This window comes from Acomys russatus, chromosome 23, assembly GCF_903995435.1.
Source record: "Acomys russatus chromosome 23, mAcoRus1.1, whole genome shotgun sequence".
Classification (NCBI taxonomy): Eukaryota; Metazoa; Chordata; class Mammalia; order Rodentia; family Muridae; genus Acomys; species Acomys russatus.
The window spans coordinates 24286798-24300801 of NC_067159.1; the positions used below are offsets into that span (position 1 = coordinate 24286798).

The following is a 14004-nucleotide window of genomic DNA, read 5'->3' on the forward strand; positions in this document are numbered from 1 at the left end:
GAAGGCAGCTGGGGCTGTGCCTTGAGTTAAGCTGTTTAGACTACAGAGAAAAGGAAAAGAGTAAAAGTTAAAAATAATTTTCCGAGAATTAAAAAAAAAAGTAAAAATCCTCCCGACTCCGCCGGGACTCGAACCCGGAACCTTTGAATGCCTTCATCCTCTAGAAGTCCAATGCGCTATCCATTGCGCCACGGAGCCACCTGTTGGAGTTTCCGCGCATCTGCCGTATTAAGCCAGAGGCAACTGCCCCGTCCCCGGTCCACCACGACCGCAGTTAACTGCGACGCCGGAGCCCAGCCACTGTGCCCAAGACCCCTCCAACTGTAACGGAAGCCAAGCGAGGCCGGCAGGCGCTCGACCTCCCGGGAGCCGCTGCCAACGGGCGTCTACGGGCCGCGCGCAGGTCGGGAGAGCGCAGCCGGGTCCGTCGTCCTACGCCGGTCGCGCCCGTCCCTCCCGGGCTCCCTGCCTGCCCCTCACCCCGCCTACCAGCTGTGTCCGGCGGCCGCTCCGGTCCGGCCGGGGCCGCGGAGCCTGCAGGCCCGGACTGGCCGTTTGCGCCGGGCCGGTAACGCTGGGCACTTCCGTCGCACCTGCGAGCGGCCGCGCCCGGGGCTGCGAGGCGAAGGCAACGAGCCTTCTTGGGCCCCGTGCTCTTCCCTTACGCCGGGACCAGCGAGCGCGGGAGGGCCGCGCCGACGTCTGTGTGCGTGCTTGTGCGTGTTTATCTGCGCGGGGCTTCGTGGCAGCGGGGCTTGGGTTGCATTTCGCTCCCCACAGACCCAGAGCCGAATTTCGGAGGTATCCGGGCTCTGGTGGCCTGAGGGGGGCGACGCGCCCCGGACCGAGGTATCCTCCCGAGAGCTTGTCCGCTACGCCGGCCGCCGCGGCACACCGCCGATGCCCGCGCGCTCCCCACGCGCGTCCGGGTGGGCGGCCTCCGGAGGCGGACGGCGCGCGTGGGGGCGCGCGGTGCGGATGCGGGCGCCACGGCTGCCGGGCGCGCGGCCGAGCGCGATGGCGTGGTCTCCCCGGGCGCTGCGGCCAGTGCTGGACCCAGCACTTCTTTGGTCGGAAGATTCACGGGTGTCACCGTGAATCCAAGCGGCGGCGTGGGGAGGAGTGGATCTTCAGTTCCCGCCCCCCTGATCGCCATCAGAGCGACCCGGAAGCCACGCGAAGGGAACTAGAGAGCTAAGTAAGAACCCGGTTGCTAGGCAACAGCTGCTGCCAGACAAAAGCCCCAGCTTGGCTCCAATCAGTGTGCGGCTCCCTGGGCCCCGCCCGTATAGGAATCGAGTGGCGCGACCTGAAGGTGACACTACAACACCAAACTCGCATCACGGGTGGCCATGGGGTGGTCCCTGCCCGGCAGAACTGGACATCAAAGGATAGGGTTCTTGCCTGGCAGGGTGCGCTAAAAGGAGAGAGGGAATTCTCAGGAAGAATATAGTGGGGGAGGACATTTTTATGTTAAAGGATAAATATCAGCCTCCCCATTATAGAAAGGAAAACCGCACCTACAGTAAGTTAAATCACACACATAGGGGCACCCCGCTAGAGAGGCGAACTGAGAAGAGTCGGGTTTTATTGTACCTTGCAGGCTAAATATATTACCCTTCACGGCTTTAGCGATATTGACACAACACGTGTGGACAGTTGACAACAAAAGCAGTAGCCAGAGGGTCTGCATGTTCGTGTTGGTTCTCTGAACTCGGACTCTGGAGCAAGGCATATGGGCCCCAGATGCATGCTTGCACACAAAATGGTTTTCATTATAGGAAAGGAATGCTGAGCTCAGGAACTACTGTGTTTTATAGTGAGCAGTAAGCCTGTTCTTTGTTCTATAGAGAGACATTACCTCACCTCTCAAAATTGCTCCTTGCAAACACAACTCTGAAAAAAAGGCCCGAAGAAAGAGCGCTCCATCTTGCATCCTTGATTCTTAGCACACCTAACAAGAGCATGCAGTGACACTGATGGTGAACTGCCTCCACAGATAGCAAGTGACGGAGTTCTGTCTGATGCCGCGCCGATTTCATAGCATATCAACAATTTCCTTAACAACAAGGATTTTAAATATTTAGACAGGATTAGCAAAGACTATGGGGGAAACCAAGCTTATGTGAAGCACTTGGGACAATCAAGGTTGTATACTTTGTCACAGCAGGACAAATGTCAGGTAAGCAATGCTTCTCTGACAACACACAGTTTATAGAGTCTGGCTTTGTGGGTAGATGTGTTACCCCCAAAAAGAACAAGGATGTGTATTGTGTTGCTATATTAGGAAAAAGATTCAGTGGGGTTTTGTTCTCCTATATAAACTAAGAGCTGACTGAGGATGGATAATAAATAGCAATTATACACCTAAACCAAGAATTCCTGCAAGGACAAAAAAACAAAACAAAAACCGACCTCTTCCTGTCAGCAGAGGGAGCCAGAGCATGGGCTACAAGCACCTTCCACAGAGCTGAGCTCAGCCCTTCCCTAGTTTCCCAGACAAGACAGCTGTAACCAGCAGTGCTCTGTCAGGAATTCAGACCCGGTACATAGCTTTAGGGGTCTGCAGTAACAGTTTCATGTTTGCCCAACAGGATTACTTTCAAGTTGCTGTGTTGTTCTAGGTAAAGCACTTGGAAGCCATTTCTGTATTCTCCTGAATCTCTAAATATCTTTTTTTTGGGGGGGGGGGGGAGTACCGAGACAGGGTTTCTCTGTGTAGTCTTGGTTGTCTGGACTCGCTTTGTAGACCAGGCTGGCCTCAAACTCACAGTGATCCACCTGCCTCTGCGTCCCGAGTGCTGAGGTTAAAGGTGTGTACCACCACCGCCCAGCTTCTAAATATCTTTATTCCTAGCAATTTTTATTAGCTTTGCTTTACTCTAGAGGTTACTGTTGGTGAGTATTTTGGTTTGACACAGATAGGCCTACTGTGGAAGGTAAAGTATAAATTTAAAATGTAATTCTTACCTTCAAGGATAACATGAATTCCCTGATGTGTGGCCTATGGGTATGAAACAATATGAATATAATGTAAGGTAATATATGAACGATATATATTGCAAGTTGCAATTGGGTATCCCTCCCTCCCAAAAAAAATGTCTTGTAGCCTGAACCCCCAAATAATAAGCTCCGACTTGTTGTAAAATATACCCCCAAAGAAATTTCCAAAGGATAGATTTTTAGCGAACAAAAACAGTGTCTTGAGAAAAACAAAACAAAACAAAGCAAAAACGAAAGAAGACACAAGCAAAATATCTGGTGGTAGTCTGAAATCATCTATGGAGTTGGACTGATGTTGAAATCTTGGCTTTTGTTTTCAAGATTTGACTCCTAACTTCTCCAAGTCGTCTTTTCCTGGTCTGAAAAACCATATAGTTGCTGTGAGGATTAATTAATGCCTGCAGGAATTTATCCCAGGCCTGGCACAACGTAAATGTGACGACTAGCTTTTGACATTGTCATTAGCAATTATCTCTCAATAAAGAAATAAAGAGAGATGGCTCAGAGGTTAAGAACACTATCTGTTCTTCCAAAGGCCCTAAGTTCAATTCCCAGCAACCACGTGGTGGTTCATAACCATCTATAATGCAATCTGGGCCCTCTTCTGGTATGAGTACTATATAAATAATAAATAAATCTTAAAAAGAAAGAAAGAACTCTCAGTTCCTGGGGAAGAAGTTCAGATACAGCATCAGTAAATTTGTTGCAACCCTAGTAATGTCCCCTGCCTCCTTACCCTACCCACACACAGCATGAGCCACGTTTGTTTCCACTTATCTCCTCTGCCCCAAAATATCTAAAGTCAAGGTTTTCCCACAGTGGGAGGCACTGTGGGAAAGGGCGCTACCGACTTCTCCTTGGTCCAGTAGGCAGAGAAGGCCATGAAGACTCAAAGTTGTCACAACAAAGTTGGGCATGGATTGCTTCCATGGTTCTGTGCCATTAACTTATTTAAAAGAAGAGACCCAGCTGAAGATAAAGAGAGTGGCACCCAGCCCACACAGGGAAGGGCTGGCAGAGAAGGAGCTAGCAGAATGTCTTGCGTGAGACTTGTGGAGGTCGCATCACAAAGGGAAACTGAGGCAATGAGGCAAGTGTAGAAATAGCACAGCTGAGCTGGGTGGTGGTGGCGTACGCCTTTAATCCCAGCACTTGCAAGGCAGAGGCAGGTGGATCTCTGTGAGTTTGAGCTCGAAGCCAGCCTGGTCTACAAAGTGAGTCCAGGACAGTCAAGGCTACACAGAGAAACCTCATCTAAAAAAAAAAAAAAAAAAAAAAAAGAATTGGGTGGTATACCAATTTTAGATCTCGAGGCTAGCAATCTATGGCTGCTAACCAGGCTTCAAAGTCTAGCAGAGCTCAGAAGGGATGTAGGACCAGCCTGGAAATGGCAGTTGCCTATTTGCTGCCAAGAAGGTTGGACAAAGGCCCAGACTGACCTAGATCTTCCAGACTGGACAAGCATTGTACCCAAACAAACCAGAGGGCACATGTGGTCTACTGTCCCTGGGAAATGATTCAAATCAGCAATAATTGTACCATGAATAAAGTTCATTGGTGATGGTATACTGCCACTGCACTAGGCTTAGCCTTCTGGAACACTGGTGAAGGATACAAGCACCTCTCCTTGTCCTCCCGAGCAAACTAGCAAAGTCAGACAGAAGAGCAGAGGTAAGCCCAGGAAATGGCTTCCAGGTTTAGGTTTTAAAACTCCTCGTTATCTCACTAAGACTTCTCTTCCTAGCTTTAAATCTGTATTAAGCAGATCTCAAGATTCCATCCTCAAACCTCAGAATTAACTTGTTCAACCTCCATGGCCTTAGAGTAACTGTAGCCTTCTACATGGTACTGGAGAGAGGATGCAGGCTGGGGAGGGGAAAGTCATCACTAGGGATGTTCACCAGAACCTTTCAGTACATTAGCATAGTGATACAGAAACTACAGAGCAGCTCCAGGATGAGCCAGACAAGACTGGGCATGGAGCTTCAACCAGGTTATGACCATTACGGCCATATGACCCAGGCTCCCAAGAGGATGGATAAAGAAGACACTAGAGCCAGAAGTGTCTGTTCTTTGGGGGCTTCAGCTATTTCCCTCTGCGATGTTTCTGCCATAAACCCCCACAGATGACCCCAGCAATCCCTTGTCTCAGTATAGGTGTTTTATTTCTCATCAGGTTTCTCTCTCTCTCTCTCTCTCTCTCTCTCTCTCTCTCTCTCTCTCTCTCTCTCTCTCTCTCTTTGTTGTTTGTTTTGAGACAGGGTTTCTCTGTGTAGCTCTGGTTGTTCTGGAACTCACTTTGTAGACCATCCTGACCTGGAACCCAGAGGTCCACTTACCTCTGTCTCCCAAGTGCTGAGATTAAAGGCTTGCACCGCCATCACCTTGTTGAGGCCCACCGACACTGAGACATGTCCTGGCCTAACATCAGAATAGCCATTCTGTCTCTACTCCCCATCTTGATCATAAGGTAAAATTAAGTTCAAGTTCTCAGGCTCTGCCTCCCAATGATTAATATGCTGACACTTCATAAGGTCAGAGTAACCTCTTATATTGTTCTGTCTCTATGGTTTCATTACCCAAATGTTGTATACTTTGTTAACTGGACATTCTTTAAGCCCCCAACTGCAGGACCAATCATTAAAGGTCAGAAACGCTTTGTTTAGCTCATCAAAATGACGTAATGCTTGCTTTACGTAATGTCCTCCCCTGGCTTCCCACCTGGTTACCTGGTTGTTACCTGGTTACAGTTTTTCTTGTAAGAAGCCTGCCTTAGAAACAGACTGGCATCACAGTCTTGGTTCCTGAATCCAGATTGTGTCCTTGAATGATCAGACTTGGCTAAGAGTTCAATAAACTTCCATCTATCTGAGTCTGGTGTCTAAGTGGTCAGTGTGCTGCTAGTCCTGAACAGTAACACACCTGGCTAGGTTTCTTAATCTAACTAGAAATAACATCCATTTTTAAAGTTCCTTCATTTGTTTGCTATTACTTTGTAAGAATCACTCCTCTGGTTTTATAGTTTCCTGTGCTGGCCTTAAACTGGCTATGTAGCCAAAGATGACCTTGAACTTCTGATCCTCCTGCCTCCACCTTCTAAGTACTAATATTACAGGTGAGCCCTGTACCACCAAGCCCATTTGTATTTGGTGCTGTGTGCATGCTAGCCAAGCATTCTCCCAACTAAGCTACCTCCCAGGCCCCATTTGCCGTAGCTTTAAGATGCCATTTGCTTTACCTTGTCTTTGCCAAGTTCTAGCAAGTTATGGAAGAATTGGATTTTTGCAGGCAGTGGCAGTTTTCAAAACCTCATCTATTTCACCACCCCGTGATCATATAATCTTTGGTTAGGTAGCCTGGCTTGTCTGGAGAGAGTTGGAGGAGAGGAGGAGAATGTTTCAGAGAGATGTGCATGGCTGGGAGCAGGGATTAAGGGGCAGGATGAGGCGGTGGGTTTTGAGACAGCCATATGACACCGAGACATTACTTAGCTTTTCCCTCCACACCTCTGAGAGAGAAACTCCATCCTTTCTTACTTCCTCCCTCCTGCTGGGGATCAAACTGAGTTCATTAAGTTTTCTCAGCAAGCAAGCACCTTTGTCCACTGCTGCCTTGTCTGTCTCTGTTTTGGTTTTTGTGATAGGGTTTCTTTGTAGCAAAGGTTGGCCTGGATTTCAGCTTGTAGCCCAAGCTGCCATTGAACTTTTTGTGCTCCCATGTCAGCTTCTCAGATGCTGGGATTATAGCCTGTGTTTCTGTGCTTAGGTACAGAAAAGCGTTTCTACTTCTCAGGGTTGTAAGGAAGATGCTGACACAGTGACATGCCTGCAAGATCTAATAATCATGATTTATTGTTGATGTACAGATTATCCCAGGCTTCAGCAGCTTAAAACAATAAAAATGTATCATCTCTGTTGCCGTGGGTCAGGGGACAACTTAGCTGAGGGGTTCTGGCTCACGGTGCCTCTCAAAGTTGTCTGGGGCAGTAATTATCTGAAGATTTGACTAAAGTTGGGGATTTGCTTCCAAGATGACTCACATTGCTACTAGAAGAAGGTCTATTTCCTTGTTGTATACACCTTCTCTCTAGGAGCTGCATCTGCTAGAGAGTTTTATGTGACAGGGAAATAGGCAAACACACACACACACACGGAGAGAGAGACAGAGACAGACAGACAGACAGACAAATACTGAGAGACTGACTATACTCTTGATTTAGCTTCAGAACTCACAAACCCTCACTTTAACCCACCATGCCACAGTACGGGAGCATCCCAAAGGCTGCAAATAAGGCATTAGGAGTCAATCTTGGAGGCTGACTTCTTAACTATTTATAGTGATCCTACCTAAACAAAAAACAAAAAACAAGGTCTCATTATGTATCCCAGGCTGGCCTCAAACTCACAATTCTCCTGCCTAAGACTTGGGTCCCAGTGCGGGTATGACAAGCATGTGCCATCACTCCTAGCTCCTGCTTTCTTAGAACATGGCATATACATTCTTCCCTCTTTTCTCCAATCAGCACACACACTGAAAAAGAAGACAGTTGAGGTGATTTGATTCTTTTCGGACTTAATTGCTTTGACTGAGCTAGGAACACCCACTTTCATATCAGGCATAGTCATGATTCAGACATTTGGGAGCAGGCTCAGCATTTACCTCAGTTAGTCTGAAGAACATGGAACATATTGGGCTGTTCCTTGTTTCATTGCTACTTTCTTCTCAAAGTAATCCATTCTGGGCTGTATTTTTATTCTTTAAGATAGCAGGTTATGCTGGGCATGATGGCACAGGCCTTTAATCCCAGCACTTAGGAGGCAGGGGCAGGCAGATTGCTGTGAGTTCAAGGCCAGCCTGGTCTACAAAGGGAGTCTAGAACAGCCAGGGCTACACAGAGAAACCCTGTCTCAAAAAAAAAAAAAAGATACCAGGTTACACAGTCAAGCCGGGTATGGTGGCACATGCCTCTAATCCCAGCACTCCGGAGGCAGAAGCAGGCAGATCACTGTGAGTTTGAGGACAGCCTGGTCTACAAAGTGAGTCTAGGATAGTCAAGGCTACACAGAGAAACCCTGTCTTGAAAAAATAAACAAACAAAAAGAAAACAAAAACCAAGTTACACAGTCATAACCAGTAGCAGAGGAGTAGGCAGAGATTGGCTGAAGTTGACGAGAATAGAGAAATTGCCCTCTCTGTTCTAGAAAGCCATACAGATGATTCATTCAGTTCCTAATGACATGGCTGTATCACTGAATTTGCTTGTAGAACAGCAGAGGCATCATGCTTAACTCGCTGTCCCAGTAGCAGGTATAAAATGCTCAGGAAGAAAAGAGCTGTCTACTACCAAAGTCTCCGGTACAGCAATGGAAGGGGCAGCCTTTGTCCTCTTTCTCTGAGCTCTTTCCTGGTAGCCAACAGTTTGTGGTGTTATTATTATTTTGTTGTTATTATTATTGTTATTATTTTATTTTTATTATTATTATTGTTTGTTTTTGTTTTTGTTTTTTGAGACAGGGTTTCTCTGTGTAGCCTTGGCCGCCCTGGACTCACTCTGTAGACCAGGTTGGCCTCCAACTCATAGAGATCTACCTGCCTCTGCAGTTTGTGGTTTTAAGCCTGTGGAAAATGATAACAAAAGTAGAAGGACCTTCAAGATACTGTCCTAATAGATTCTGTAGTTCTCCTCTTCCCTGGGGGCTGATGGCCACCAACCCACCAAGGCAAGAGGAGCAGAAGATCAGGTGCAGGGCCTGGAAGGCCTTACGCACAGCAGAGATGAAGCATTTCAGGAAACACCTCAGTAGCTAGTTTCACTTTACTCAGGAAGAACAAAAGCTATAGAGCCCTTGCAGAGTGGAGGAGGTGGGGGTTCCAGGACAGATGCTCATAATTGGTTGGAATCGGGCAGTTTAAGGATGTTTGTTTTGTATTTGGCAGCACGCTCCTATCATACAAATGAGAACACAGTACCTAAATATCCTAAAGACACAGAGGGGAGAGCTAGCAGGGAGCTGTGTCAAGAGCCATATATCAAATGTGATTAGGGACATCTATCTCTAAAGACACTCTCCAGATGAAGTCAGACAGAGAGCTGGAAGCCCTGCTGGGGAGAGGGGGCTCAGAATGGCTATCTGGACCAGGAGGATTGCAATTTCAAACAGCAGGGCCTTTCCAACAGATTCTTCACTTGAGCCTTAAAACATGACTCATGGAGATGTTGATGCATTGACCAAATGGATGGATTCATGAATTCAAGTAAAAACCTACCTGAGTTGATACTTAGCTGGCACATGCTCACATAACACAAGGGCTAGGACTAGTTTCTATTGGATAGGCCTCTTTGTTGCTGGGTTGACCCCTACATGGGTCCTCATTGAAAACCAGGCTATATCCAGGCATGGTGGCACACGCCTTTAATTCCACAACTCAGGAGGCAGAGGCACACAGATCATTGTGAGTTCGAGGCCAGCCTGGTCTACAAAGTGAGTCTAGGACAGCCAAAGCTACACAGAGAAATCCTGTCTTGAAAATCAAACAAACAAACAAACAAACAAAAACAAAACAAAAAAAAGGAAAGAAAGAAAAAAGAAAGAAAGAAAGAAAACCAGGCTACACAGAAATGTTTCAGACCAATCTAATATGCCTTACTGATAGGACCAGCTAGGGAAGAAGGGATACAGTTTGATTGGCTACAGATCTGAAAGGAGTGGGACGTGGGAGTCTCAGAGAAGCAGTAAGATGAATCTTGGAACAAGAATGAAACTCAAAGTAGAGCAAACTAAAAAACAGATTAATAAACTGGGCATGGTTTATTAACTATTCCTGTAGTCCCAGCAGTCGGGAGACAGGTAGATTGCTGTGAGTTCGAGGCCCGCCTGGTATACAAAGCAAGTCCAGGACAACCAAGGCTAACACAGAGGGACCCTGTCTCAAAAAACAAAAACAAAAACAAAACAAAACAACAAAAACAGATTAATATAGCTCTTTAACAGACCCAGAGGCAAAAGCTGGAATTATTGCAGAGGAAGTAGAGACCACCAGCTAAAGTAGGTGGAGACTGGCTCAAGTTGACGAGGATAGAGAAGTAGCAAGAGAAAAAAATTATGTGTCAGATTCAGCTGTATCTAAACTAGACCTTTATTCTTATATTAGCCTGGAAATATTCCATTCATCACTGGCATGGCAAGGGCAGGGTCTTCAGAAACCTAGACTGCTCTCCATCGTTAGCATGTGGCTTTGATCTCATGGTCTAAGATAGCTGTTCAGATTCCAACCAGTGTGTCTACACTTAACAGTACTGAGGAAGGAGCAGGCTATGCCTGCCCTGTCCCCTTTGAGGGATCGCCCTGCATGTAGTAGGACACTTAGCAGCATCCCTGGCCTCTACCCACCAAATGCCAGTATAACTTCCACTTCCCCTCATGTGACAAGCAAACATGCCTATGCACATTGATGGGTGTCACTTAGGGAGCAAGCCAACCCAGGTTTGAGAATCAGTGCTTTTGGCTGACTTCTCCAAGGCTGTCCATGATTCCCCTGCTTATAGACTGTAGATTAAAACTTAGCCACAGAGACAACAGCCTGGGAAATGTAACCGCCATTTCAGCTAAAATCAGGAGTTCTGGAGAGGAGGAGAGGAGAGATAACACAGTGCAAAGACTCTGCTGAATTATGGCTGTTCTGATCCAGGTTCCAGCTACTGGGTAAGATGTGTGGTCCCAACCATAGCCAGTGGCATCATAGCTCTGTGAGTGGGCCATCTCTTCCCCATTCCTCTCACATGAGTATCAAGTATCACTTGCTACTTTAAAATGTGTGGACTGTAACTCAGTCTAAACTGTGTGGCAAGGTACAGCCTCTCCTAGTCACCTTTGTCTGTGGATGGTTCTTTAATTGAATTCACATGAGACAATATACCATTCTCTTCTCTCCCCCCCCCCTCTCGTTTCTAATCCTTACTCTTTTTCTCTTCCCAAGCTCTCCTTCCCCCACAACTCTAAAATGAGTCCATCCCTTGAAGTCCACTAGATGGAAGGAACAGCACAGATAGCCCCAAGATGGAACATGGCTAGTCACTGGCCCCTCCGCCAGCCCCAGCCAGGCAGATGTCAGGTATCCTCTGTCTGCCTCCATGATTGTGCGCTCCAGAGGCCAGCTTTGGATAAATGACACATTTGTCCTAGTAAACGTGACCAACTCAAATCATGCCATACGCGCCTCATTGCAAACCTGTCCCTGTGATAGCCAGATGGGCATGCTACTCCCTATAGCTGCCAGCTAAGGGATGAAAATGGCTCTCATGGTGGCACAACTAACGTGGATGCTTGCAGGGGGAATTCTGTTTCGCTCATCAGGCCCCCTTCTCCTATTTAAATTTTTCTCTATTAAAAAAAACTTTTTTTTTTCACTTTTTATTTGTTCAAAAAACACTTCCGAGGCACCGTTTTGGGCAGAGTATCTTGTGGGGTTTGGTATAAAAATAAAGCGTTACTTATCTTTCTGGAGCTGGCACTAGCCACGCCCTCCTGTTGCCTACCATCTCTTCCTTCCGAACTCTCCTGGCTCACTTCCCCTCACTAGGGACGTTGCTCTGCTGCACTTTGTTTCTCATGTTCCTTTCCCTGTGGAGGTCTTGGACATGAACATGCCCATCCTGAACAGGGACTCCTGCCCTCACTCCTCAAACACGACATATTTATGCATATACTCACCTACATGTGCATGCAAGTATAAGCATGCATACACATAAGTATGAATGCACACAATCAAGCATGTTCATGTATACATACACATACATGAATATGCACACACGCACACACACACACTCAACTCTACTTCCGCCTTTTCATCAGGTCCCAGTTGCCTCATTCTTCCCTCTTCATCTTCAACATTTTTTTCTGAGAGAGACTATTGTTGTTTTTAAACAAAATCCTAAACGTCTGATTTTACCAGTAAAGGCTCAGGAGCCAAATGCTGGCTTGAAAGCCTGCTAGCTCAGAGAAGCAGAGAAAGCACACAGCTGACCTTCCTACTCAGCCAACATCCCAGAAGGAAATAATTCCTTCTCCTCCTTCACAGTCTTAGAAACCCTTCAACTCCATGTACCTCCCCCCTGTGTTCATTTATGTTCACTCCCCGTCAACTCCTTGCTTGCTCTGCCTCTTGACCTATGGTTGGCTTTATTTGGCTCTTGCTTACAGAAAGACCTTGGGTTGAAGGTGTGTCCTAGGGCTAAGCCACACCACAACTACTTCTTTACAATACACAGAAAGCTCTTGGGTTAAAGATGTGTGCTAGGGCTGAGCCACACCACAACAAGAAACAGGTTTGTTTGTTTGTTTGTTTGTTTTCCAGTTCACAGTCTTGGGGTTCACCATGTGATCAAATATCCTGCAACAGACTGGTCCACTTCCAGGCTCCAGCGCCACTTGCCATGCTTTCTTAGACACTTCTGTAGCAATTTGAGTACGCCAAATACCTAGTGTCTGGGAACTCCTTTGTGAGTGCCTCCCTCACTGGACCGTATACTACTGGACAATGTGACAATCCAAGTGTCTTGGTCACTTTCAAATCGACATCTAGCACTCTTGGGCACAAAGTAGATATGTAATAAACGAAGAGCCAGTGACTCTGTGGGTGGGTATACCCTGGAGGAGAGAAGTACACAGACAGTACAACTTGCCAGGTGTGAGAAAGGGGCCTGGCCACTGGGCAAGGGGAGGGATGGGTGGCAGGATCTCTCAGCAGAAATCTGTATTTGTATTGAGTCAGGAGTAGGAAAAAGCAAAGTGTAAAGGAGAAGAAAGAGCAGCTGAGGCAGAAGAAACAGGCTAAGTAAGGACAAACAGGCAGCGAGGCCTCTGGATCCAGGACCAGAGGAGTTCAGCGAGCAAGGATGAGGCAGGCGCCCAGGAGCAGCAGGACCAGGGGGCCTGGGGCACTGACTAATCCTCTGGTCTGTTCTCCTCCCTCCACTCACTCCCCTCTTCCCTGGATACCTTTTTGAGAAGCTTCCAGAATCATTGGCTCTAGAGTCCTTAGGGTGACAGGACATTTTATAGAGAGGAGATTTCTTCCCCATTTCTCTCTTTCTCCTCTCTTGCCCTCCCCTTCCATCCCCTCCTTTCATCCTTCACCAGACTCCGTTCCATTTGTGGGGATTCCTCTCCAGCCCAAGAGCTGGAAAGAGTATTTCCTTCTTACTATGTTTTAAAAGACGAACAGAACCCTAAGTTAAAATTGTGTCCTCCCCCCTTTAACAAGAACAAGAGAAGCAGATTAGCTCTAACATGTGCATCACCAAGGGCAGAGAGGAAGCTCATGTTGGTTCCCAAAATAGGCAGATAGAGAGGGGCCAGTTTAGTTGAGCAGAAGTGTGGCAAAGAACGGATAGAACAAGGCTGTGCCCTGAGGTGAGCCTGTCAGGTGACGCCCACTCCTTGCTCCCACCTCCTGAAACTGCTGGACAAAGTGCCAGCAGGCAGGTGGTGCCTCCGAAGGTTTTGGTATGGAGAAGGACATGGAGGCCTGGCTCAGGCTAGGGAAGGGGCATCTTGACTCTCATGATAAGGGCTAACCAGAGAACACATAGCTGGAGGAGCAGGACCTCGTGCGCTTTCCATTTCCATGCAAGAAATGTGCCAGGGAGACCCCGGGCTTTCTCTCTGCAGAGACTTGATGTGTTATCCATTTACCTGCAGAGTGCTGAGGTCAGCCCCAGGGCCTTGTGCTTGCTCAGCAAGCTTTCTACCTCTCAGCTGCACTCCGGCTGAGGCTGTTGCTTAAATGTGCTGTTTCTCTGTCAGGGAGGAGCCTCCAGGGCTCAGCAGCTCTGGCAGGAAGGAGCTGTGAAGGGAAGCTGCACCTCTGCAGCTCCTGATAGCAAAACATGGTGGGATAGTTATGTATGTATGTATGTATGTATGTATGTATGTATGTATGTATGTATATGTGTGTGTATTCTCAGGGCCAGACTGGTGTGACGAAGACACTGTAGTCTGA

At 47.3% G+C, this 14004-nt stretch overlaps 1 non-coding gene across 1 annotated transcript; it reads right to left on the reverse strand.

Moving 5' to 3' along the window:
- Positions 1-113: 113 nt before the first annotated feature.
- Positions 114-198, reverse strand: Trnar-ucu (transfer RNA arginine (anticodon UCU)). Its single transcript is given in 2 exon segments — positions 114-149; positions 162-198. It is a non-coding gene; the product is annotated as a tRNA-Arg (tRNA).
- Between the last annotated feature and the right edge of the window lie 13806 nt (positions 199-14004).